The 18,496-nt window shown below is 38.6% G+C and overlaps 1 protein-coding gene across 2 annotated transcripts in view; it reads right to left on the bottom strand.

The window, feature by feature from the left end:
* Positions 1-18,496, bottom strand: part of LOC129775281 (histone demethylase UTY) — a 195,824-nt gene that overhangs the window by 120,218 nt on the left and 57,110 nt on the right. The window contains exon 1 of one of the 2 annotated variants that reach the window (XM_055779811.1): positions 3,602-4,711. The exons of the other annotated variant lie outside the window; for it this stretch is intronic. The gene's annotated coding sequence lies outside the window, so the exon portion shown is untranslated. Of the gene's footprint in view, positions 1-3,601; positions 4,712-18,496 lie in introns of those variants that run through there. 2 annotated transcript variants of the gene reach the window in all.

The following is an 18,496-nucleotide window of genomic DNA, read 5'->3' as shown; positions in this document are numbered from 1 at the left end:
TCAGATTTTACATACAAACTGTCTTCGAAAGACTTTTAGAAAACTCTAATAGAAACATTTTGCGATGCAGAACTTGTCACTCAAAGGTTATTGATATTGATTGAGTAATGATTTTTTAACAGTGCATTTGAAATGTTATTTTCCCTAAATATTTCATTGATTTTCCAACAACTTTGTCGAACATCATATTTTACGAGGTATGGCTATTAAATAACGAGACTGGTTACGAAAAAGGGTTATATTTTAAAAATTACGGTACCGTAAACCGGGGGCAAATCGATCACAATTTTCAGAAAAATGTGAATATTTCCGAAAGTTTTCGTTGAATGTATACCCGATTATTTTTAAAATCAGTACTGGTGCTAAGGCCACAAAAGGGTACGGAAAGTTTTGTTCAAAAAAATCTTTAAGCGTTGGTTTGGAAAATTTTTAGCGTAAAATTTCAAAATGTGGTTTCGGGGTGAAATTGATCAATCAATGTTTCTCAGGATTTTCTAGTGTCATATGCACAAAAATGTATGGAAATTTTTTTTTTTCTTAACCTGCGGTCATTTAAATGATAATTCAAGGGTTTGAGGATACAAAACCCTAATTGAATGCACCTAAAGGTGTGGTCATGCCTTTACATAACTCGATTAGAACACTGATCTGCAGGTCATCCGGAGACCATTCATATTATCCTAATGTGGCCAAAAACTCTTGAAATGGTCACCAATGAGCTAGTTTTGACAAACCAAGACGTTCAATATGTCGCATGATGGGATTCGGTTCTTGGTGCTTTTTTGTAAAATAGTTTTTTCTCACTTGTTTGAATAGTAATTACAAGTATTTGATTTCTGATTCAACTCATCAAGTATCGGCTAGAAATGAATTAATATGTTTAACGTCTATAAATATTGTTTTGATGTGTTGAGAATATGTTTCTTTACAATAGTTAAAAATGGTAACGAAAATGCTATTCAGAAAAATATAAAATTTTTTATGCAATTTAATAAGTGATTTGTTGAGTGCCATTGACAAAAATAACCTTCAGATGATTATTGAACATGTCAGATTAAAAAAGTTTAAAATTGAAATGCATAATACCTCTGAACATTTATGTTTGTATTCAGTAATACGTTTGATCAATTTCACCCCAGTGATCAATTTGCCCCCGGATAACGGTACAACTATATGCTCCCCTTGGCTCCTCACACACCTTTCCATAGGTTTTTTCATTGTTCGAAGCAATGCTGAAACTCTTCTTTTGTGATGGCGTCGTTTTTTCCTTCGCCTCTTCTACGGACTGAAATCGGGTACGGTTTCAACTCGGATTTGATCTTGGGGAGTATAAAAAAGACGCATGGGGCTAGATCTGGCGAGTACGGGGCATGTTCGAGCACTGGAATGCCCCTATCGGCTAAAAATTGCTTCATCGACAGCGCATTATGAGCAGGTGCGTTGTTGTTCGTGTTTTCGTCACACATGATTTCCGACGGGCACTACAAACCACGTTCCATCCAAACCACTGCTGCTCGCAAACTACTATAGTGACAAAAACGTGTTTTCGTACGCTAATAGCAGACACTTCAAGCTACCGAACGCACTATTCGTTTTCCCCCCACCCATCTAGGGCGCCCTCCAGGCGCGCAGTCTCGTTATTTAATAGCCATACCTCGTAATTAGACATCTGGATTTCGAGTTAAAATTTTTTTGGAAGAAAGGTCAATGATTTCGATTACGCCCTTTTCAAAAATTAGTCGTTATTGAAATAGGTCATATGATGTTGAAAAATCCCGGGACTTTTCAGCCCATGCAGTATGTCGAAAACAGGGTGTATGAATGATATAAGGCATTCAAAGACGGCCGAGAAGAATAAACGATTCGCCACTTCAAGGACTATCATCCACCTCTTCAACTGATGAAACGTCGACAATATAAAAGGAATGGTGCTCGGAAATCGTCATTTAAGTTTGAGCTAGCCCGTGAATTAAATATCTCCCACGAGAACTTCCGTCATATTTTGGTTAGTGTTCTGGGCATGAGAAAAGTCCCAGCACGACTAGTGCCAAAAGAGCTTTATTTTCTTCAAAAATTTCATCGCAATCAAGTGACTCAAGACATGCTCGAACGACCTACGATTCGCTACGTGAACTGAGGGCAATTCTTGAATACAGCTAAAGAAACAGACGACTGAATTGTTCGTTGAAAAAATTTTATTGCTTCAGATGGAGCCTAACTTGAAGGTAATAATAGGAATTTAGATGAGAAATAAAGCATTTCCTTGAAAAACCTACATTCCCGGTATACATTTGACCGAAGCTATGTTTACCTCAAAACCATCATGCGTCTCCGCATGACAAGCCACCTTTCACCAATACAGACGGATGGTAGTTTTCCACTTTTTGAAACCTGATGTATCTGGTGGAAAATACCCTAAATTACCATTTTCACTGTCATATGTTCAATTTTAATTGCGATTGATTTTGACTACAATTCAAATTAAATTTAAACCATTATTTAAAAAACTAAAAAACCATTAAATACCAAGCGATCTGATTAAAATATGTTGTCTACATAGATTGTTGTTACTTGTTGGACCCATAACCCTTAGATGTCTTTTACTTAGATAGTTCATTGGTGAAAAATTAACAATAGTCGAAATATGACCCTAATATATCGTTGCGATTACCTTCATTGTAAAAAATTTTTCTAGTGCAGTAAAAAAAAAATGCAGCAATGAAAAAAATAATCTGGCAACCGGAAGCTCACCAACCGAAAAGGGGGTTAATTTCGTTTCACAGTATTTTTTTTTTCTGGCCGCTATTCAGAGAATCTACAATTATTCCTCCGCTAATCGCACGTCATCACCAAAACTGACGCGCTTCTGCTGCTGGTGAATTATACACAAAATCCCATCCCATTCCATCCCCATCCATCCATGGTCGATAGGCGACGTCACATCGTTAGGGTAGGCCTTCGACACACATATATGCGCGAATGTATTTTTTTTCTGCTTATTTTTTATTATCATCTACAATACTTTCAGCTTTATTACGACACTTTTTTGCCATTAGGGTGCGCGACGTGGGGGGGGATAATTTCGAGGCCAACTGCCGCGCTCTATCAACACACACACAGCAGAGGAGTGGGATCCACAAATAATACGGCGGAGGGCGGAGGAGTTTATCGCAGGAGCAGTGATGGGAGCCAAGGGATGGATAGAAACTAGTTTTCTCTGTGCAACATTTCGTCGGAACCGCGGGGCAAGATATCGAAAAGGTAGTGCCGTTTAGAAGTGGGCCTGCCTGCCTGCCTGCCTCGCGCCACAGCTCAACGGGGTCGGAATCTAACCATCTCATCATCAACCAGAAACGAGAACCTGCGAAAACACACAGAGAGCAAAACATTTACGCCGCGGCACAAAAAAAATAAATACTCGCACACACAGAGCTACTACAGTGGGAGAAGGAGGTCGAACGAATAAACTGTAAAATTGCAACTCAGTACTGTGTTGCATTTTTGCACAGGGTTCTATCCTTGACAGGTATACAACGAGCGTTGCATAATCAGCACCTAATGCTGCCGTGGGGTTGTACATGCACTCAATGGAAATTCGTACCTTTGATTTGTGTCTTAAATTTAGATCGGCAGTTTTTAATGCTATAATGGCAGCTTTCGATTACTTTACTTAGCATGAATCACTTGTTACTGGCAGTTGAGTTGGACTTATCGTACAATCATCCTTTGGAAAACAAAGTCACTTCCGTAGATCACCTTGGTTCTAATAGCGTATACTTCCGGTACAACCCTGCATCTGTTTTGCTCTCTTTCTCGTTTCGGAGCACATGCAATTTTATTCCATTCTCTGACGATGACGGTCGGTTTGGCAGTGTAGGAAGAGAGTCTTCTTCTAGCAGCAATGGCTGGCTGCTGGCAGTACCACTGGCGATGGTCGTGCAAAACGAACACACGGATTCACATGAAAACACGAAAAAATAAATACACACACGCAGGCTGCAAAAATGGCAGTGTAGTTGAACAACATTCGGAATCAATAATATATACGGAAATTTCTTCACTGCTAACACTTTGAAAATTTTTAATCTCACTCTTTAAATATTTTCTTCACTTCGGAAACCAATTTCACCGTAGTTTGACACACTCTCTATATGCTAGATTTGAACACAGTTTCTTTTCTACGATTTTTGGGCGAGAATTGTTCGGAGAATTATAACCTGGCAGTATGTAACACCCAGCAGAACTTAGCGCACTAAACATATAACTAACGAACACTTTGATTACGATATTCTTTCTTCCTTTTCTTCTTCATTCAAACACTACCTCCACTCTATGCTGTATGCTCTTCGATCACTCGTTTTTTTTCTTCTCTTTTTCCACTAATGCTTCCCTTCCCCTCGGTCGACTCTCATTTCTTCCCACAAACGTCGTCCACACACCACCAAAACAGAACTATCACATTCTTCTAAACCCCGCGCGCTGTTGACGATTCGGCTCGAAATAAACAACCATAGTAGAAAAGCTGATATTTGTTCACCGTTTATTTCCCTTTTTTTTCCTCGCTTCCAGCACTGTGAAAATAAAACCCTTCATAAACACAGTACCAACAATCCGTCCACAGTCCTAGAATCTCCACTCTGAGAACTTGAAGGATCTCTCACCCAGGGGCAGAAAAGGCGCAGCGTCCGTCCATACGCGTTGGCCGACCGTCGAAAACTGAACCTGAGTACGGGGTTTGATAGCGAGCAATCGAATTTGTACCACAGCATAAAGCTCTTACGCTCCGACACACCCATACACACAGCCGCAGCAAACCCTCTCGCTGCTTGGTGCCCAGCACCAGCACACACAGGCAAATGCATCAGTCAACATACTTTTTTTTGTTCCTTCCTCCTATCTACTATTAGAGCTCCGTGCAGGAGACTTGTGACGACGATGGCTTATTACGGCATCAATGCACAACTCAAAACACACCACCGAGATAAACACACACACACACACACACACACACACACACACACACACACACGTACACAGTCAGCCAGCCAGCAGCGCCGCCAGCCATTTGGGTTAGGGAACTACCGCATCCTCCCGCCGGCCGCCACCTCACGATACAACCCAGTCCCAGTCCTACTTCGAAACACACTTCGTCCCGTACGAACAGCGGCGAAGTAAAGCAGAGCAGAGCAAGTCTCGTGTTTCCAGCGGATCTTCTATACACAACCGTTCGCTGTGGGATGGTGGTTCATCTCCCCCTCATCATCTAACACAACAGCCCTGGCTGGCGTAGATTTAAAGCTCGCCCCGGGAAGTGCTGCCAGCCAGAGTGTTTTGGGATTGATTATAGAAAAAATAACTTCATAAAGGTATAGAAACTTAAGATGGCAACATTTTTCAATGTTTTGGCTGCTGTCACTTGTTGACTGTTCAGTTTGACTTGCAATTTCATCTTGACTGACTGCAATTTCATCTAGACTGACACCTGAACAACAACTACAATATTGCATAGATTTTCTACGACAACGAGACTGGGCTTCTCCTGTTCGAAACTAAAAAATGATTTTTTTTCCCTATGGCTGGCTCATTGTCGAATTCATTGTCATCGCCAAAGTAGTTTGTTTTAGATGCGAAAGAATACTTGTAGCTCTTCAATTGAATATTTTATTCGTTTGAATAAACTAAAACAGGCATAGGATGACAAAGCAGTCACACTTACCACTACACCGCCTGCCGGTGCCAATGATTACTCATACTGAACTATCGCAAAAACTTTTGCCTCACCGTCTTCATCTGTTTCAGTGAGTACATTTAAAATACAAGAACGAAACTTTCATCTAAACTTGAACCTAAGCTTGGGTTAACTGTACACATTGTAGTTGCTCTCCGTAATTGACCCGAAATCGCACAAAGAAAACACTGAATGATGCTTGGGAGTAGCAATCCATTCTCATTGTGCAAGTTCCGGTGATTCGAACATTGTCAAATGTCTTAAAATTGCATTACCCGTCGATATTTACTGTTATCTGAAAAAAAAATTGTAAAAAAAAATCTTTTTTGCGCTTGGTCGTTTTTCCGTCTGAAAAGTCAATTTTCAACCAAAAAATTTTTTTTTAGATAACTGTAAATCTCGATGTGCCACGCAATTTTAAGATATTTGGCATCATATTTTTTTGACGTAGGATTACGTCTTTCGGGAACATATTGGGGTACAAATTGAAAAACGAATATCGATGGCATCGTGAAAAATGTCCAATTTCAAACGCTTATTGCTCAGTCATTTCATGACGGATTGATGAGATTTTTACATCAAAACATTGCGGCATTCTATAACAATTTTTCACCTTGAATAAAATAATATATATCATGTAATTAACTATCGAACAATTGAAAAATCTCAACCCCTATCCAAACGGTACTGATTGGTCGAAATTGACGTCATTTCTTTTTCGCCTGCTTCGCTTCTTTCGTTCCTCGATAAGTCAAATATTTGCACGTCGAGCGAGTGGGGGGCGCCTATTTCTCACATACCAACTGATATAAAAGGACGGTAGCATTTTTGGATTTCTCATTCTCGTTCAACGCTCAGATCGGCGAACATCTGGGCTTCTAGTGTGCAGTGCTCTACAAATCAACCAACACCATACGGTGCAGCAAAGGAGAGGAAGCCATCGGCAACCAACGATGGATGCGGTGCGGCAAAGGGAGCAAAGAAGAGGAAGCAGCGGAGAGCATCGAATTAAATCTAGTGTGCATTGCTGGTGCGTTCCTCTTCACATCAACAATTGGATGCGGCAAAGGAGGCAGAGGAGCGAAGTGCATTGCATCGCATCGTATCACACGCGCTATCCGTCGTTTAGCTCGTCGTGGTGGTGCCAATCAAACCCTCGCAAATCGACGCACAGAAGCCGATGGCGCCAAAGTCAAGGAAAGCATCAGCGAATCCGTAAAAGCTACCGCTCCCAAAACTAAACTGCTGAAACGCAGCAGATTCCGTACAACCCACTAAACCATTCCAGTCCTTCTCAGGACTATCAATTTGTTTTGAAACAAAAGAGTTTATTTTACTGTTTTCCACTTACCACAAAAACTATATAAAACCGATCAAAAATACTGTTTATTGACGTAGGATTACGTCTTTCGGGAACATATTGGGGTACAAATCGAAAATTGAAAATCGAGCACATCGTGAAAATTGTCCAATTTCAAACGCTTATTGCTCAGTAATTTCATGATGGATTGATGATATTTTTGCGTCAATCGATTTCGGCACTCCATAACAATTTTTTATATTGAAGAAAATAATATATGTCAATAAACTAACTATCAAACAATTCAAAAATCTCAACCCATATCCTAACGGGAATACCCTGATTGGTCGAAATTGACGACACATGCGGCGGGTCCTTAACAGAGACATCAAAACCGAGCTGCCTGGGGGAAATTGGCATTGCAAATACATGAAAGTCGGAGGCATTTTTATATTGCAAGTAAGGTGAGTGATACGATTCATTCTAGCAAATTAAATTTGAATTTGGAACTTTAATGTTGGTTGCCTTGTGAAATGGTGAGTTTTTTTTCTTTATTTCATCCATACATAACACAGGAGGCATCTCGTCTAGGATCACAGAGGGCGATTTTCATCATATCTCGTTCCACTTCGGTATCTTTTATCTGATACGCACTATTCAACGACTGTTTACCATCCTTCTGTCATCATCACTCGGTAAACACTGGTGGAGTGAACAAACAATACCCAACAACTAGACAAAACGGCCCTTTTCAGAGCGACCAAATCATTATCAAAGAGTTTGACGATGTAATTCTTCAAACATATCCAAAATCAACAGATAGCCTAACGGAATCCTACGTCAACTATGCGGTCGTGTCTCGGACACAACCCTCCTGTGACTTTTTTTTGGAAACCCCGATTTCCGGTGATTTTTCGGTTTTCAAAAAACTCAAATTTTAACGTCCGCAACACTAATAAATGAAGTTCAAATGAGCTAATATTTTACATAGGGTATATTATCATGTAAATCAACATTTCGCAACAAGTTCCGAATGATAAATCGAGATAATTATTTTTATTGGCACTTAAAACCATACGTTTCGTCTCGTACTCCGAAAAAAAATCCCAGTCCCAGAGTGTCGATTGTTGACAAAAAAAGTCACAGGAGGGCCGTGTCCGAGACACGACCGCATAGTTGACGTAGGATTCCGTTCGGCTATCAGTTGATTTTGGATATGTTTGAAGAATTACATCGTAAAACTCTTTGATAATGATATGGTAGCCCTGAAAAGGGCCGTTTTGTTTGGTTGTTGGGTATTGTTTGTTAACTCCACCAGTGTTTACCGAGTGATGATGACAGAAGGATAGTAAACAGTCGATGGATGGTGCGTATCAGATAAAAGATACCGGAGTGGAACGAGATATGATGAAAACTCTGTGATTCTAGACGAGGTGGCCCCTGTGTTATGTATGGATGAAATAAATAAAAAAAAACTCACCAATGTAATATAAGATAATTACCAATACCGAACAAAATTATCAATTTATATACCTTTAATATAGAGAAAACTTATTTGAAATGGAAAAGGTAATTTTCTTTTATATTTTTTACTTTTACTTTTTATTTTTCCCATTTTTCTGCCGTATTAACTTTCCTTGGGTGAAAATGAACACAACAAGCTTAAACGTAACGACCCCTTCTCGAGCGGGATCAAACCTTGGTTTTTATTTATAAAAATTGAAATAGATCGTTTCATATATAAAGTCATTTTTAACACAACACAATAATTTCATACTCACACTTGTGCTAAATTTTTCACATCAAACAATTCAATTGAAATATGAAATTTGACGAAGCAACCAACATTCAAGTTCCAAATTAAAATTTTATTTGCTAGAATTTATCGTATCTCTCACCTTACTTGCAATATAAAAATTCCCCCGACATGCATATATTTGCAATGTCGATTTCCCCACGTACCTTGATTTAAAATCTCTGTTAAAGAACACATTTCGGTGGGAAAAAAAGCTCCCCCTACTTTCATGTATTTGCAATGTCGATTTCCCCCAGGCAGCTTGGTTTTGATGTCTCTGTTAGGGAATATATTTCGGTAGGAACAAAAGCTCCCCCTACTTTCATGTATTTGCAATGTCGATTTTCCCCAGGCAGCTTGGTTTTGATGTCTCTGTTAGGGACACGACACATATGTCGTCAATTTCGACCAATCAGAAGTGGGTATTTCCGTTAGGATAGGTTTTGAGATTTTTCAATTGTTTGTTAGTTAGATTCATGAGAAATATTATTTTCTTCAATATAAAAAATTGTTATGGAGTGTCGAAATCGATTGACGCAAAAATCTCATCAATCCATCATGAAATGACTGAGCAATAAGCGTTAGAAATTGGACAATTTTGACGATGTGCTCAATTTTCGATTTTCAATTTGTACCCCAATAAGTTCCCGAAAGACGTAATTCTACGTCAAAAAATTTCAAAATGACATTAGATCTCGACGTTTCATGCAATTCTAAGACATTTGGCATCAAAAAAAATTTCGAAAACCCCGATTTCCTTTACCCCCTCCCCCTTGGGTGATTTATCGATTTTCAAAAAATTCAAACTTTGACCGCTTTGCGCCACTCTCCCTTAAGTCCGATTGAGCTGATATTTGGCATAGGGTGTTTTTTAGAGTTGGTAAACATTTTGTATAGGGTAACTTTTTGAAATTTTAGGGTCAATTCTTTTCCATACATTGGCACCCTAATGTACCTACTATATCAAATATGATTTGAACAAATTTGGACGAAAAAAACGCATAAATCTATCTTATTTAGCTTGATATGAGCGAGTGACTACTTTGCCCCCACCAGGTGACCACTTTACCACCAAGCAAAAAAAAAAGTTCTTTTTTACACCTTTTTTTCTAATGATGAAAAGTGTACTATGTTGATTTTTTATAGTAAAAGCCGTTTGCTATCTTCAACAACAATGTGTTGAACTATAATATTCTTCGAGAAACGGAAATTAAAGCGGTATGTGGACGCTGGGAATAAGCATATTTCTTAGGGTGACCACTATGCCCCCACTTGCCTTAGAATAAAGCGTACCAACAATACATTCCGTATTCTATGGCGTTGCATACTTTCTAGTTTTTGAAAAAATCAACACCCGTCGACGGAGCTTACCCATGAGAAACCTGAAAATGTACCCGGGGAAACATCATTACAATAAAACAGTCCTACAGTTTATATCGTGCCCTATCGCATCGCATATTTCAAATTTTCTACATATTTTGACACCCGACACCCGATCAGGGTTATTAATTCTAGAAGCCTTGGATCGTTTTTTTCTGTATTATTTAGTTTGAATGAGAATTCAACTCGTTGCCTTTAGTGGGAGAGGTACAGATGTTAACCACTACGCCATATCGCCGCCCCACAGCCTTGGATCGTTTTGTACCACTTTTACACACATCGTCAAAGACGTCGTGTAGTGCGTGACGACGCTTGGTGCGCTTTATGAGCCGGTGGAATATTTCTTCGTTTATATTTAAAATTATGTCGGCTAGAATGTAAAAATTAAGAGTGACCACTGAAGAACTATTATCACCGACAAAATACCACAATTGTGTGCCCCTCATTTGGAGGAATTTTAGTTTCAGCAAAATCGTACAACATGCCACACCGCACATGCTACAATTGGTTTATTGAAGAAAAATTCGACGAAAGCATTATTTCGCGTAATGGATTCGTGAATTGGGCCGCCAAGATCATGCGATAGACAACATACGGTAGACAAGTGATGAAAAGATCGGGATCTTAATCGGGAAATTTAAGACCCTGATTTTTCGCCATCCTAGGGTGATCGTAAAAAATCGAATTGTTGTCCCAATTTGTCCAAATATCCACCGTCGTATATTAAAAACTATTGCACCGTTCGATTTGCGATTTCTTCGCAGCAAATGCACGATACTTTGATTAAATTCCCAGACAAAAAACTAGAAGTGGGTTATCTGAGATATAACCGCAAGCTAGACGTAGGACTACCGCTGGCTCAGTAATCATTTATTCGAAATTGCATTCGAGTCAATTATCAATAAATGAATGAATATTTTGAAAGACTGCTTATTTTTTTTTTGTTAGTGTGTGGGTATAGTGAAGTATGGAATTGTTATGAACATAAAATTAAAATCTTTCGAACGTGTTGATGGTCCTGAAAAGAACCGATGGGTTTGTAAAATCAACTGAAGATATTTGATACATGATTCATTTTGTTTTCGTGAGAATAATACACGAGATTGTTCATAACCATTCCATGCGAAAGCAGGATAGAAACTGATGCTTATGGATTGAATAACAGAACACCTACATTATGCATCATGCCTCAACCAATCAGTCCAATCGCGACTGAAGTGATATTTTGAGTGATTGCTATATTTATAGTGATTTCGATAGCATGTTTCGAAGCAGTTTTTCAGCTATTGAAACAATTTTTTGGGTCAGTAAGTAGCAATCATATAAATCTTGGACATTTTATTTTTTGAATGAAATGATTTTCATACCACTTCGTTCAGCCGCCAAAGAGTTATTAACGTTCAAAACCTTGCACTCCAAGCAGTAACTCTCTCGTTTCTGAAATTTTGAACCTACACCCCGATACAGAAATTAAAGCCGTAGTCCTACGTCAATACCATACTGCACTTGAGATTCTACCTTTAGGATAAAATTGTGATCTCTTTTGTGTCCCGCGACCATTTGTCATGGATAAATCAACTAAACCAGGGTCTTCTTGAGTCAGTTCAAAGAAATATTGCTGAATTAGATTATCCAGGGAATCTAAATATGTGTTGATTTCAGAACAATGATCCAAATTTAGCTCACAACCTCACTTATTTCCATGTCGGGGTTTCAGGTTTGATTCCCATTTTGGATTTTTTGTCAGATAATTCATCTCCGACTTGCACTGTGGTCACGCCTAGTCTAGAGCTTGCCATCCAGAATACATCTAGGGCGTGTTATTTGGCATAAGAAATTTCAAGTAACTACTACTAATAAAAATGACGCAAGTGATACCTACGTTGAGACCGCAAAAGTTTCTCTGAGAACATTAGTACCATTAATCCTTCGAATAGATCGTCATAAATGCATAATTTAAAAAAAAATGTTCATCATCTTAGTAGTTCACGAAACAGAGTTAAACGAGAACTTTTTTCTGGTCTCATTTTAACGTAGGAGTACGTCTAACCGGAATATATAAGGGATAAAATTGAAATCTAGGCACTGAACAAGTAGGAAAAATGAAAGATTTCTAACGCTTATAACTCGAGCAATTTCTTAGTTAATCGCAAAGATGTTTGCATCAATTGATAGGAAATATTTCCACGCATCTATCACAATGAATAACATTTTATTTTTCTTGAGATAAGCAATTAAATAATTGTTAAATGTCAACCATTATCCAAACGTGCTATGTGCCTCGTTTTGATTGGTCCAATATGTGCTCCTCAAATGGTTCCGACTACAAAGAACAACTAAAGCAGCAGCGAAATACAGGCAAACCTTTTGTTTAATGCGAGGAATAGGGACCGCACTAAAAAATCCCACGAAAAAGCCACACAAAAACAGGTTTTCCTGTATAATTTGAGTACATCAATATCACTGCGAAGAAAATCGTAGCAAGCCACTGCGCGTGTTGTTTTTCCGAAGCAAATGAGACAGAAAGATACGGGAAAAATTGTGTCGTTAACCACACCTCAGGTATTTCTCCAGTCAGAAAATTTCCGCTCCGATACGAAAGTGATCATTCTCGTCAAAACTTTACACCAGTGTAATTGTATCGCATCGCATACTCTATCCAAGAGAAACAAGTAAACGAAGACAATACATGAATATTCGCGTCAATCAAGCATCGAATAGTCGGACGAGGAGGATCTTACAAAAGAGTTTACAATTAACGTTCTCTTTCTATATTAACACGTTCCCGCCGGCGCTGTAATTCATAATCCTCGCCATCCGGTGTGGGTGCACCTCATGCTTTCGCTCTATCGAGCCTATTCCAGACAGTGTTTGCCGATTGAATGTTTTTCTGAATAGTTCACTTTCGTTTGTTCAGATATGATCTTGCAGAAGATATTTCCCCCATTGGCATTCGTTTGTTGTTACATGCTACACAATAATACAATAACGATGAGGCAGTCTAATGCGCGCCACCGGTAGTACGCACCAGCGTGAATGTTTTAAAAGCTATGAAATAGCCTTCATCAAGGCTAACTATATAGTGTGACAGGTTTGAATTTGCTGCTGAATGGATACAAAGAAAACTGCAACCGGTGTAACGGTGCATTCCCGTATACGTGCAGAAAGCGCCCTTCGTGGAGTCCCTGGCGCTGCTCATTCTGGAATTTTAGGAGGTTTTCCCGGGAACAGTTTTTTCAGTGGTGAAAGTGAAATGTTTTATACCAAAGAAAAACTTATCTCAAGGTTAAAGTTTTCCGCAAAGCCAGTTCTTAGCGTCGGAAATGTGATTTTGCTAAAAGAAACTGATTAACTACTATGCTATAAGTTATTCAAATTGACATCCCTTAGTTTAGTCCTACATCTCTGCGGTTATGTCCCCGACATTACTCACCCGTTTTTTTCCTATTATCAATGTGACAAAAACCCAAAATTTGTTCATTTTGGTTCAGTCTCTACAACGGTTTCTGATAACTGGCATTTCGTCAACATTTGAATAGTGCTCAATAACAAGAAAGAATTAATCGGGTTGCTGACATTTAAATTCTCAACGCTCGTTGACGCTTCAAGACATTACATTATTACTCTTCATTAGAGTGCCAATGGTTGTATGGGAAAAAAGTGACCCTCGAATTTTCAAAAACACGAAAAACTACCATATGCAAAATATCAGCTCAATCGGACTTCATTTACTAGTGTCGCACAGCGGTCAAAGTTTGAGTTTTTTGAAAACCGAATAATCACCCAAGGGGGGAGTAAAGGAAATCGGGGTTTTCGAAGGTTTTCGGGCTTTTGCGTGAAGTAATCTACTCTAATTATTTTCTAGCTTTCAGTACATTAAACCGTTAAAAAGTTTAAATTAATTCTTAAAAAGTTTTTTTTTACTTATTTTATTTTCTGGTTTTTAGTAATTTATCTGTATCGTTAGTATACTTCTCTACATTAAAACCATTTAAAAAATTATGTCTTTTAAATTTTTATTTCTTACCTAACTTTCTTCGGAATATTTGGATGATATACTGTATTCTATTAGTCAAATCATTTGATACCAATATTGAGGAGATTGCAAAAAATACATAGTCGACCATTTTGTGGCGGCGACCTTTTCGAATTTATGTTGTTCATAGTGTAGTGTATTCTCCAAATTAAGCTATTCAGCCATTTTTTAGCGGCGGTCAAATTGATTTTTTTAAGATCATGGTATATGCAGTTTTATAATGACAGTAGATAATGTATGTTCCAATTTTCAGATCAATCATTCAACAGGAACGGGGTCAATTTTCTATTAATGTGGGACAACCCTATAAACACTCAAACATACATAGAAACAGGTCAAGCTGAATGAAACCATTTAAAAAACAATTAGTTGTTTGGGGACTGCGGCCATCTTGGAATTGGATTTTTCATTATCTGCTATGTTCTAGTAGTCGAGAACATTCTTTTGATACCCATATTGATGAGGTTTTGAAAAAAAATATATGGCGCTATCTTGTGGTGGCGGCCATTTTAGATTTACATTTTTCATAAATAACTGTGTTCTACTAGTCGAGCCCTTTCATTTGATACCCGTATTGATGGGGTTCTGAGAAAATATGTAATCCGCCATTTTGTAGTGGCCGCCATATTAGATTTACATTTTTCATAAAAAAAAACTGTATTCTACTAGTCAAGCCCTTTCGTTTGATACCCATATTGATGGGGTTGTGAAAAAAATATATATGGCGCCATCTTGTGGTGGCGGCCATTTTAAATTTGCGTTTTCCATAAATAACTGTGTTCTACTAATCAAGCCCATTCATTTGATACCCATATTGATGGAGTTCTGAGAAAATATGAAATCCGCCATTTTATAGAGGCCGCCATCTTGGATTTGCATTTTTCATAAATAACTGTATTCTACTAGTCAAGCTCTTTCATTTCATACCCATATTAGCTATTCAATATGGAATTATTATACAAATTATTCAAAATTTCCGAAAATCAAAAATAAAATACTCCGGATAATCGAGTCTAAAATTCCGGGTTATCGAATCCCGGATAATCGAGTCTCCGGATAATCGAGTCCGACCTGTATTAGTTATTTTGAAGTACAAAGTACAAAACGAGTCATCTTCTCATTTTCATTTTGATTCGAATCAATTTCAACTGTTATAACTTCAACGAAACGATTTTTTATTACAATTTTTCAACTTTCTTCTGTACGTTTTCCAATTTTTCTTCGAAAGGTTTCTCTTCTTTGTCGCGTAGCCGTTTCATTAACTTTTATTCATTTGGTGCAAACCCTTCTTTCTTCTCGTTTTCCTTGTTTTCTAGATAAAAAGAATTTCGAATTTCGAATTCGTTTAACATTTTTATTGATGCTATCTCTCCAAAGTTTCCAGACGCATTTTTATTACGTAAAAAGTTCCATAAATTTATCCTTTCTAAAAATGGACAATCGTTCATTTTTCGAATCATAGTGAGCAAACTTTTTGCGTTTGTTGCTAGCAATATTGTTTCAGTGCTGACTCTTCTGGAACTCAACTGATACGTCCAAGATCCGTCAATATAGTCAAAAGCGTCTCGAATCGTTTTCCCGCCAATTTTTAATCAGAATCAATAACTAAAGGATGAAGAGAAGATACGGCTTTCGTCGCAGGATACATCAACGCTTCATAAGGTTTTAACCCACTGCTTTTGACATTCCTTCGCATGACGGACGAAATTGTAGGATTTGTCTGTCGTGAAATTTTGGCTAGTTTTTTTTAATTCATCCATCCTTGGATGCACCGTGTAAAATATACAAACCGAAGCTGCTCTTCTTCTTCTTCATTTTCGAAGTCCGATTGCAGCTCGGATAAAATGATCAATTCACGTTGGTACCGTTTAATGCTAGAAAACTTTAGATTTCATCGTATCTCTCTTTCTGCCTACGCAAACATACCTGCAATTTAAGACTATTGCACCATGATCTGAAGAAATATTCACACTTATAAGTGTTTTGGTTTGGACATATAGCTATATTTGGAAATGTTAGGTTAACATTGTGCTTTTTCCCTTTTGGCACTTATACCCATGAGGTTTTTCCCGCGTCAGAATTATTTGCTCTTAATTGCCTCGCATTTGTTTCCGGGAATTCAAAAAATCGACAAACATTCTAAACAATTTTCGTCGTCATTATCGTATGATTTTGCCCGAACATTGTGTATAGCAAGATTTTATAAGTCTCTTTACTCTATAAGGCAATCACCGAATAACTTGGAAGACTCCACTTTAATTTTGAATATATTTTTTTATGTCCTAAAACTGTCATGGATCACATTGAGAGCCTAATGGGAATAAAATATATTCTAATGAGAGAGTTGCAATCAATACGACTTTTTATCCAAATGGTTAATCAGTGAAGTGAATAAATACTCACAACTATTTTGGCAACACGGCTCCTATGCCTCCATGGCTTTGCTGATAATATGTAGCTCATCAACACACAGCTTGCTAACTAGTCAACGGCAACCGAGCTAAAGCATTTGAATATATAAACTCCCACCACTTCCCGCAACAACGCTGACATGCCAACGAAAAGGATACGATATGGAAGTGATAATATCCTTTCGGTCGCGGTGTCGCAGAAACAACACACGGATCAATGCTGACGCCGTTGGAGGCTGTTGTTGTGGCACACGACAGCTAGCAGATTAATGCGCTTTGCTGGTGTGTTGTTCCGTGCACCGAAAGCGATAGCAGCGACCGGGAAGCCACAGAGAGAAGGAAATATTCTAAGCTTCTCCGGGATAGGTTACTAACCTTACCTCCTTCCACTCGTGGCCCTCTGACGGTGTTTGCTGGTTGACTAGTTTGTGCATGGGTCGTTGAATTATCGTTGGCTCCGAGTCAGGGATACCTAACTTTCATCCCAAAGCAACCCAGGATAGTTAGAAGACATCGAATGTCACATGTAAGTATTTACAATAAACCATCCCTATTTTACTACATTACTCCAAATTACATCAGGCAAAGTCGCGCAGCACGTGGTAAGCATTTTCACACTTTCCATTTTTGTGTTCCAGCGGGAAAAGCGCGCGCCCCTGGAAAAATTATGACGATCACAGCGCTCCACTTCATTCCCGCTTTCCCGAACCACAAGCCAGCGAGAGGGGAGACCGGTGAAAATGTGGACACCCAGGCAACAAGAAAACGTGAACTTATTTACTTTCTCATATACATACACCCCACAGCGAGTTGAGCAGCAGTCCTCGCGCCCAGTCCACCATCTCCCGGATGACGACAACACTGTCCGCCTCCCCCCAATCTTGCCGGGGAGCTTGTTGCCTAGCGGTTGGGACGCTCCGGTGCGCACAATTTGGGCAGCATTATGTATCAGTGAAGAAGCTTCGTGAAAAGCGGAGGGAAAGCGACAGTGGGGGGGGGGGGGAGCACACATCCAAATTACATACCGTACCGGAGCAGGGCATACCTCGAGAAACGTTCCAGCACAACGGTGTACAATCCGTTTTGCGCTAGTCGCCGGGAAAATAATGTAAATAAACAATTGAGGAAAAGGAAAAATATTGTGTGTAGGTATATATATATATATATATTTAGCAATACGGTACCACAGCTGAGAGCGATGTAAGGGACACACGCAGCAAGTGTAGCGAGCGATTCCGGGGTCATTATTAGGTGGAAGTGGAATCGGCGCCGAACGAGGAAATGCGGGAATAAACAAGAAAATGTGTTTTCATTATTCATAAAGTTGTTTTATTTTCTGGTGTTTTATTTTTGCTCTTATTTTCAATGGATGGATTCGCTGCTGTGTCACTGTAAGTGAGTGCAGTAATAGGCATGTTGAAACGAATCAAGGTGCTGTCAAGAGTATCATATAAGTTGACTGAGCTCACCTCTAAAAAAACATCGGTATTTGTTGTTGGGCACTATATATGAAACATACCAATCAATCATGGTGATATGTAAACACATGATTACCTTTGGTTTTTTTGCAATTAGTTTTTGCAGAAAAAATCATTTCAATATATGAATTATATTTAGAATTCGATTTTGATGTTTGTGAGAATGTGACCAATTACTACAGAACTACACAAAAAGCTGTCAATTTGAATATATTGTTTTATTTTTTTATTTGTTCGAATTTTCCAAATGATAATGTGACTTTTGCGTGAAGTAATCTACTCGGAAAATGAATTAGATGACTTGGAAAAAAATCTTTATGAAAAATTTTTGACGGTTCTGAAGCAAACCTTTGATACTGACGTTGGTG

This window comes from Toxorhynchites rutilus, chromosome 3 (assembly GCF_029784135.1).
Source record: "Toxorhynchites rutilus septentrionalis strain SRP chromosome 3, ASM2978413v1, whole genome shotgun sequence".
NCBI lineage: Eukaryota > Metazoa > Arthropoda > Insecta > Diptera > Culicidae > Toxorhynchites > Toxorhynchites rutilus.
The sequence above is the reverse complement of the archived record's forward strand: the minus strand, read 5'-3'. Positions and strand labels throughout refer to the sequence as shown.